The sequence below is a fragment of the Rhinopithecus roxellana genome, chromosome 17 (genome assembly GCF_007565055.1).
Source record: "Rhinopithecus roxellana isolate Shanxi Qingling chromosome 17, ASM756505v1, whole genome shotgun sequence".
NCBI classification, from domain to species: Eukaryota; Metazoa; Chordata; class Mammalia; order Primates; family Cercopithecidae; genus Rhinopithecus; species Rhinopithecus roxellana.
The window spans coordinates 30,858,544-30,868,851 of NC_044565.1; positions in this window are offsets into that span (position 1 = coordinate 30,858,544).

The window sequence follows — 10,308 nt, forward strand, 5'->3', positions numbered from 1 at the left end:
AGCTGTTAGAGTGTAACAACTTCTTGTTTTTGTCTATCAGGTATCATTTTACACAATTAGGAGAGAAGTTAGCTGGTGTTCATGTTCAATATTCCCTGACTAGCTGTCAGGGTTCTCTAGAGGGATAGAACTAATAGGATATATGTATAAAGGGGAGCTTATTAAGTATTAACTCACATAATCACAAGGTCCCACAATAGGCCATCTGCAAGCTGAGGAGCAAGGGAAGCCTGTCTAAGTCCCAAAACTAAAGAACTTGGAGTCCGATGTTTGAGGGCAGGAAGCATCTGGCATGGGAGAAAGATATAGGCTGGGAGGCTGGACCAATCTAGTCTGTTTTCACATTTTTCTGACTGCTTTATATTGTAGCCACTCTGGCAGCTAATTACATGGTGCCCACCCAGATTAATGGTGGGTCTGCCTTTCCTAGCCCACTGACTCAAATATTAATCTCCTTTGGCAACACCCTCACAGACACACCCAGAATCAATGCTTGGCATCCTTCAATTCAACCAAGTTGACACTCAATATTAACCATCATACTAGCCAAAATAATTTTAAAAATGCCTATAGAATGATATCATGGTGGTCAGCAAATGTCCCATTTGGAGCTTAATCAAGCCTCTCCAATCAAGCAGTGACTACACAAAGTCAGCTGTGCCAACCAGGGACAGCACTGTCTTTTTTAATAGAACCCATGGTCTAGCCCTAGTCCTGGCAAACACTTTCATTCATCTTACATCTTTTTCCAAATGCACTCACAAATATTCCAACTCATAGTCATAGCTTTTTTGTTGTTGTTATTCATTTTTAGTTTTAAATCAACAAATAAAAATTACATATATTCATCATGTACAACATGTTTTGAAATATGTATACCTTGCTGAATGGTTATCAAGCTAATTAACATATTCATGCAGGTATCATCTGTTTTAATGAATCTTCCATGGTCAAAGATTAGCAAAAGTGGTGGAATTCTAGATTCATCTAGAAACCCCATGGGATTTTCATGCCCTTGAGTAGATATAGTAATCATTAGTGCTGTTCTCCAAATGTTCCCATTCTCTTTACATGATGATGTTGCACTTCCCAGGCTCTTAGCCATGACCATGAAAAGTAAACTTATAGACCAATTCTAGGTAGAAATTTCAATCAGAATCATGTGATTTGGCACAGCAGTTTCCCCATCAGCTGTGGTGACCACAACATTTCTGATAATAGCAGCTCTACCAGCCCGAATCCTTGACAAAGGATGACACAGAGCATAGCCTCCAGTTGGCCCACAGTGGGCAATGAATTAGTTTGGAGGAGAAGTAAACCTTTTTGTTTCAAGCCACAGAGACTGGGGGCTATTTGTTACCACAGCATTACTTAGCCTATCCTAACAGACAGGAGACAAAGGCAATGTCATGAAAAAACAGTAGAAATTGTTAATGACGCTATCTTGGGCATCAGACAAATTTAAGTCCTAACCTCTATCACTTCCTAGCTGTGTGGTCTTGGGACTGTTACTTAACTCCTCTGTGTTAACCTCCTCCAGGCTTCTATGACAAAATGTCACAGGCTAGGTGGCTTAAACAACAGAAACTTATTTTCTCACAGTTCTGGTGGCTAGAAGGCCATCATCTAAGTTACAGATGACTCAGTTTCTAGTGAAGACTTCCTTCTTGGCTTACAGAGAGCTGCTTTCTCACTGGGTCCTCACAAGGAAGAGAGAGAGAACAAACTCTCTAGTGTCTCTTTTTTGAGGACACTAATCCCATTGGATCAGGGCCCAACACTTATAATCGCATTTTATTTAATTACTGCCTTATTCTAAATATAGCCACACTGGGGCTAAAAGCATCAACATGGATTTTTAAAAGGACACATACACTCAGTCCATAAAACCCTCTCAGTCATATTTCCTCATTGCTTGTTTTGATAAATAATTTAACATATGTAAAGTGCTTGTTGTAGTATCTGTCTCTTTGTAGGTATTTATTATATTTAACTTCATTTTCTATAATCCTCCCCCAGTCAAAAAAAAATCTCATCATATAATATAGAAAATTCAACCCTCTTATATTGTATATAATCAGCTATCACTGAAGTGTCCTGTCTGACACTTGGTTAGGGACCATCTCTGAAACACGAGTTTTTCTTTGCTGCTCTTAATGCCCTAGGGCCAAGGTCCCTAGATTGCTATTCACTTTTGTACTCTATATAAGCCAATTCATTACAGGCCCGAGGAGCAAATGAATTATACAGTACAGTGTTACCACTAAATCAACACCAGTCCTAGAAGCAGTCCAGGACAGGCAATCACTCTCCTTGGGCCAGGCTGGAATGCAAATGAAAGGCAGAGAAGCAGGTCAAAGAGGATTGAATGTTACTGAGAAAGTCATTGAAAATAGCTAACTCCTGATTGGTAAAGCTCCTGGATCAGAGTTTCAATCCTTAATGTGACTTTGAGCTGGAGAGAAAGCATTAAATCTAAAGGTACCCTTAGCATGCATGGGGCACCATACTGCCATAATGAATCATGTGTATTAAAGTCTTTCACAGTGTCAGGTCTTGGAGGAAAACAACTGCCTGCAAGCAATTTTCAGGCTAGGCAAATGAGCTAAGTTGATTGTCGATAAAGGAGAATAAATAAAATACTCTTAACTTATCCTATGCCAAGAAAATTAGGGCCAAAACTTCACCAAGACAAGTATTTGTGAAGGTTCATAACTGTGTGTCCAGTTGGGGTTATAGAATGACTTGTAAGATGTTGATTTCTTCCCCAGCATATATTCAATGAGCAGCAACAAACTTCTCATATGTTTAAGTTCATACAGATCCACTGTCACTGTAGGGTCAGTCTTATACTTATGAGATCTACAAATAAGTTGTGATTTATAAGGTTCTGTGAAAATCTACTTTTTCAGAATACACAGTTTACCTTTTGCTAACTAGCATGATGTTGGGTTTTGAAATTCTGTGGGTAAAATATGATTCTCTTCACCTTCGACAAGAATAATACATTAAACAAAACCAGCATCTTGGTGGGAATTTGGGTCATCTTTTGTACAGAAGCTGGAGAGTTCTTGACTGCTTTAGGTTGAATAAAGTCTACAGTAAAAAATTCAAAAATTTCAAAGACAGTCTTAGCTAGGCTTTACTGAAGCCTGGAGAAGACCCAGAGAAAATGTAGCCTCATTCTCCATCAACTCTAGTTTTATGTCAAAAGTAGATTTCTCATGTAAACTAAAGACTGAATTCTTTGTAAAAAGGGGTAAGGGGTAATTGTTTAGGAAGAGGAGGAATAGGCAGAAATTCTTTCTTAATTTCTATTTAAATTTTGTATTTTTTTTTGTTTCTTTGATTGCAAAACATATAATTGCAACATCGCTCTTCATAATTATCCCAGCATCTTGAATCTTATGTGGGATTTATATTTTAGCATTACTTGGTATGTGTGAAATATTTGAATAGGCTGGGTACAGTGACTCATGCCTGTAATCCAATACTTTGGGAGGTGAGGTGGGTGGATCACCTGAGGTCAGGAATTTGAGACCAGCCTGGCCAACATGCTGAAACTCTTGTCTCTACTAAAAATACAAAAAAAGTAGCTGAGCATAGTGGCGGGTGCCTGTAGACCTAGCTACTCAGGAGACTGAGGCATGAGAATTGCTTAAACCCAGGAGGCGGAGGTTGCAGTGAGTCGAGATAGATCACGCCTACTGCACTCCAGCCTGGGCAACAAGAGACACTCCATCTCAAAAAAATTGAAAAAATTAAACCTGCAAATGAGAATTCAGAAGGTAACAAGATAATGGCCAAGAATGGTGTCTCACACCTGTAATCCCACCACTCTGGGAAACCAAGGCAGGAGGATTGCTTGAGCCCAGGAGTTTGAAACCAGCCAGAGCAACAGAGTGAGACCTCCGTCTCTACAAAAAATTTTAAAAATTAGCCAGGTGTGGTGGTGCATGCCTGTAGTCCTAGCTACTCAGGAGGCTGAGGCAGGAGGATGGCCCGAACCCAGGAGTTTCAGACTGTGGTGAGCTATGATGACACCTGCATCTCAGCCTGAGTGACAAAGTGAGGCCCTGTCTAAAAAAAAAAAAAAAAAAAAAAAAAAAACAAAAAAAAAAAACAGGAAAGTGGGGGGGACATGACAAGATGATTCCAGGTTTTTTGTTTTTTGTTTTTGTTTTTGTTTCTGTTTCTGTTTCTGTTTTTATGATTAGAAATGAGAAGGAAAATATGAATGTGACTCCTTCTTTGTGGTTCTTTCAGCCACAGCAACTTTGCTTTGTACCCTCTATCTCAGTGCCAAGAGAGCCCAGGGAAAGTAATGTCTCCTGGATCGTATGAAATGTTTCTGTAACCGTCACTGTAACTCACACCTTCATTTTTCCCAGGTCGCTGGCAAGTGTGATGGATTGTAATTGCTGCACATTCTCTTTCTCAAGGTTACCCAGTGAGGGTTAATGTTCAGTTCATCCACCGGACTTATGAGGTGGAAGAGAAAATTTCTATTAGGTATTCTCCAGCATTAACAAAAAATTAGAGAATATAGTCTGTGCTCCTAAAAGAAGCCTCATTGTACTCTGCTAAAAAGCAAGAGCTCACACACAGTAGGTCACGAGCGTGTGTCACGTGGAGGGCTAAGGAACAGCTTCCCTTTGATAATGAAACAAACATTTAGCTTACCTAAGAACTATGCAGAGTGAGGACAAGATGTGTCATCTGCAAAACAAAAATAAATAAATAAAGGCAGATTTCTAAAAGGCACACATCATTCAGAATTAAATTAATTCAATTAATTATGATGTTTTCATACAAGTAGAACACAGCCTGGCTAGGAACAAAGATTTTTCTTCCTTATATTAGGAGCTATGACCTATTTTTCTGTGTTTGTGCACACTGTTTGGTGTGGGTTGTTTTTTCCTAATTATGTTCTCTTTTTGAGTTTTTCCCTGCCAGGGCACAGTGAATACCAAAGGAAGAATAAGACGGAGGGCTATTCCTCAGTGAAGCAGAGTTTACAACCCTTGTTCATTTTGGCCAAAGGCCAGCTGACTCTAGTTTGCCTAACTTGTAGAGGGTTTCAGAAAAAAAAACTGGAAGTAATATCCTGCCTTTGAGTATGGAGACAAAATTCTAACATCATAAGAGAGTCATCAGAGGTTAAGGCAGATAGAAGGGTTCATTCATTCAACATTCAACACAAACTGTGAACACCTAATATTTGCCATGTTCAAAGAAGGATGTTCTGCCTTAGACTAATATCCATTCCTGTGAGGGAAGAGAAGCAGCAGGTGTATATAAAGTGTATAGTATATCAGATATGATTACTGTGAGAATAAGAAGAAGTAGTGTTGGGTGAGTGGGAAGTGCTATTTAATATAAAGGGTGGTATGGGAAGGTCTCACTGAGACATTTAAATAGAAGGATCTTGTTATTGACCAAAAGTTTTATGTCCTCCCCAAATTCATATGTTTAAACCATAACCTCCAATGTGATGGTATTTGGAGACGGAGCTTTTGAGAGTTAATTGGGATTACATTAGGTCATAAGGGTAGAGCCCTCATGATAGGGTTAGAGGGCTTTTAAGAAGAGGAAGACAGAGATCCTTTCTCACTCACTCTACTCCCATGCATCACAGAAAGGCCATGTGGGGATATAGCAAGAAGGAGGCTGGCCATCTAAAAACCAGGAAAAGGGCCCTTACCAGGAACTGAATCAGCTAGCACCTTTATCTTGGACTTCCATTCTCCAGAGCTGTTAGAAAATACATTTTGGTTAAGACAGCCAGTCTGTAATATTTTGTTATAGTAAACCTAGCAGATTAAGATAGGATTGAAGAAGGTGAGAGAAAAGAACACGCAAATAAGGGGAAAGCATCCCTGGCAGGGGAAACTGAACGTGCAGAGGTCCTAAGATGGCAGTGTGCCCCATTTTCAAGGGACAGCAGGGAGGTCAGTGGGACTGGAGCCAGGCAAGCAATGGGTAGAGAAATAGGAGATGATTTAGAAAGCTAATGGGGGAGGGAGATTCTATGAAGCCTTCTAGACCACTGTAGAACTCCAGCATGAAGAGTCTGTGGTCTGACTTTCTTAACAGCTGAGTTGAGAATCAACTAGAGGGGAGAAAAGGGCACATCAAGAACCCTTAGATGACTGCTTTCATCCAGGCAAGAGATGGGCTTTAGAGATAGAGACACCAGGTTGGCATTTACTCTGCAATTGGAAATTATGGGCTATGAGGCATTAGTAAAAACGAGCAACTGATACTAGACAGTTTCTAAGGGTCAGATCTGGGGCTAAGCAATTTACATGGATTATCTCAATTACTCTGGTGATATAGGTGCCATTATTATAATCTGCAGTCTATAGATAAGGAATGTTCTGCATCTTCATTTTTTATATACTAGAGAAAATGGTACTACCTACCTTACAGAGTTGTGGTAAAGATGAAATGCAATACTCCATGTAAACCACTTAGCTCAGCACCTGACACAGGATATAAGCTCAGGAAAAGATGACAATGGTTATCATTTTATGATTTCGTTAGGACAGATAAAATTTGTTCACAAACTACCTATCTGTGAACATAGAAGACTGAAAAAGTCAGTACTCTTCATCATGTACTTACCTCAGTTTCAAATCAAGAGAAATAATTAACACAAATCTGAGAAGCAGACTTTCTATATTTAACAAAAGACTCCTTTTGGCAAATCTTTCTATGGTCTTTGCCTAGAGCAACTAGCACCTCCATCTATCTGCACTGGCATTTTTCTCCTATTCTTGTTTCCTTCTCAGAGCTATTCCTTTCCAATCCTGGCACAATGTTTCTTACTCTTCTGGGCTACATTTCATGGCTCTCCCACACTTCTTAGAATTCCCTTCTGTAATAAAGCCTTCCCACAGTGTCACCCCATCCTGTCCTGGACATCTTCCCGGCATTTCACCACTTAGCTACTCCATAACTGGACACTGTGTGGATTTCCTCTTTTTCAATGTTACCTGATTATTTCACTTGGAGTGGGTTCCATATTCTTGTAGACAACACTGATGCTTCTCCCGAACTGCCATGGGCTCTCTGAACCGGGAAATGGAAAGACATCTTTGACATTGCCTCTATGAGACACATGACAGGCTTATTAGACAGGGAGGTGGCACACACACAGGAATTAAATGCTACACTCTTCCTTTTATCCTGAAATGGAGCATCCTACTGGGTCACTCAAGATGGTATGTGTAGCCAACTTAGAGAAACACTTCATTAACAAAGAAACTAAAGCTTTTTATCCAGTCACTTGTGTCACTGGGTATCACACTTTATCACTTTGTTTAGATAAAGTTTTATTGGTCTAAGAGCAAAAATAGGTTTTGTTGTTGTAGTCGTTGTTATTATCGTTTTCCCTAAAAGGGAATGATGCTGCCGCTTGAAGAAGAAAATCTTTCTCCTGCCAGAGTCCCTCTTAACCTTAGCTGGGGGAGGTGATCTTTAACACTAATTATTAAAGTTTGAGGCCAGAGACTGGTGCTAATTCACCCTGACCAACCTCTCACATAGCCACAGAATTCTCCCCTGCACACCAGGGCACCTCCACTGGGTGCTGCTGGCAATAAGGGAGTGGAGAAGGTAGAACATGAGAGGCCCTCAGTCTGCCACTCCTCTAGTCAGTAGCCTTCCACTCATAAATGAATAAAAATGAGAGTCATTTTTAGATTCAGGATTTCCTGGGGAGAACAACAATTCCAGCCCCAAACTTCAGATGTCAGCAGAGAACAGTGTGGGCTCTTTATGTTCCTCAAGAACATGCACACTGAGCTTACCCCGCAGCCCCCAAGCACTGCCAGCTGCCGCTGCTGCGATCCCAGTGTCTGAGTTTGCCACTCGCCAGGAGATTGTGTGTTCCTGCTGCTTCCAATATTGTCCTGGCCTTTATGAAGGCACATGCATACGACTGCAGCGGCACCCCTGTCTCCAGCCCATTGTGGACCTGAATGCTCTTCCAGCGTGGCTCCCCTGTGACAGGCACCTGCTCAGGAACCTACAGAAGCTCCCCCAGGTAGGTATCAATGGCCCAAATTTCCTTTCAAGCCTTCAGGGCTCACCCAACATAAATATCACACACTCCTTAAAGAGCAACCTCTACTTTCATCAGATACGCTGATCTACTTTCCTCCTAACACTCCTTATACCTGCCTCCACCCTTTGCCCATACTGCTCCCATTTACCTCCACTGGGAGTATCTTCCCTTTACCACTTATTTAAATTCTGCCCAATGTTCAAGACATAGCTTAAGTCCCACCTCCCCCGAACACCTCTGGGATCACTCCAGTCCTCAGGGTTATTACGGTTATAACTGCTAGCATGTAGTTTCACAATTAATTGTCTTCTCCCTGTTTTGTGTGTTTGCATATTATCTACAAGGTTGTAAGATACTTGAGAAAAAGATCCAGATATTTTACTACTGCTCAATATAATTCTGGTGAAGAGGAGGTGCTCAACTTTATGAAGATACAACTGGGCCAACGCCTTATAGAATGTTAAATAGAGGACAGGATTTTGACCTCAGCCTCAGAGCATACAGTGATAATCTGGTACTCCCTCTCATAATCCCTGTGAAAGTCCACATTCCCTACACAGAGAGAAAGAATTAGGCTCTCTGGTTTTGTTTGCTATAATCTGAGAATAATTCTAACCCTGCACTGTGCAAGAACAGATTACTTAACTTTCAAAATTGAAAGATCACTCAGAAATTATGTAACACAAAGGCAGAGAAGAAACTTGAAGCCCAAAGAGGTGAAGTTTCCTGCCCCAAACCACTGAGTGGATGAATGATAGAACCAGGAACAAACCCTCAAGCTTTTCGAATCCCAGCCAGAACCCCTGAGTGAATATTTGCATGTCGCCCTTCTGCATTTTCTTTAGGGTCTGGATGATAGCAATAGAAAATAACTGGAAAAATACTTTCTGAGTGCTTTCTCTGCCTCTGGCTCTATGCTAGGGCATGTGGGCTCTGAAGAAAAGGTCATAAAAATAAAATGAACCTATTTTTGCACTCAGGACTCCTGAACTCCCTTCATTATTTTTTAAAGCAATGTTTTTTTTTTTTTTTTTTTTTTTTTTTTTTTTTTTTTTTTTGAGGCATAGAACCCACTGAGAATATAATTAAAATTACAGGCTCAGGGAAATGCATATATGCACGAACCAACAAAACACTGTGCTTCACTTTAGAGTTCTGCTGAGCTCTCATACCTCCAGGTTATAGTCTCCTTTTGAAATCTTCAAAAATAGAGGCATGGTTTTATAATTTACAGAGTCCAGATGTAGCCCTAACCTTTTTCTCCTCCCTTTTGAGTGACTGGTGGGAAGGCAGCAATCACAGTTTCATTTTTTCCCTAAATAAATAAGCACTTCCCTGAGTGCCTCAACTCCATTGCTCCAGATGTCACACTGGATGAATGGCTCATTTAGGGCTCAGCAGGACCCAGGTCATGCGCTGAGCTGATCAGCTTTTCTGTGTCCTGCCCTTGCCACTCAGAGAAGCTTTTCTGCCACTCTGCCTGCTTGGAAAATTCACACTCCCCTTAGGAGGCCTGGAAGCCGAATAAGTAAGTTCTAGCATGGTTCTGGCAAGCCTGGGTAAGAGGGGAGGGGTCTGGTGCCTTCTCTTGGGACTTTTATTAGACAATACTGGTGAAAGGCCCACGGGGTGTTTTAACTGCTGGCTCTGGCATTAAAGATGCAATGGAAGGAGCACTTCTCTCAGAAGCCATATATCATGAGGCTTCTCCAGACAGGAGAAAGTGGGAAACAGATGGAGACGAGCAGGCAAATGCACCGCAGGGACACAGCTTGAGTAGGAGGGTGTGAGGAGGCAACTGAAGCTATCAGCAGCAGCAGACAGAGGGAAAAGACTCACGATGTGGAACCGACATATGGAAAGTCGGTGTGGGAAACAGAAGACAGGACCCAACAGCAAGAGACTTATTCTCACAACATGTAGCACCAAGAGATGAACCAGGCTCCTTCCCTAGCAGACAAAAGAAACTCCGTCACTGCTGAAGACTTATTTCTGCACCCAAGAAAATGAGTTGGCCTGGAAAGGGTTAGGGTAGGAATTCCCTACCATCCTTTGCAGGAGGAACATGGTTAAAAAGTCTAGGTCTTCCTAGAGTGAACTACAGTCCCAGATTGCCTGGAACTACCCCAGTTTTATGGTTAAAATTTCTAGAATAATTTCCTGTCAGTCCTGGGCAAACTAGGTCAACTGGTGACACCCCTAATGATTCTGATCCTTTAGTTTTCAATGAAACCCGG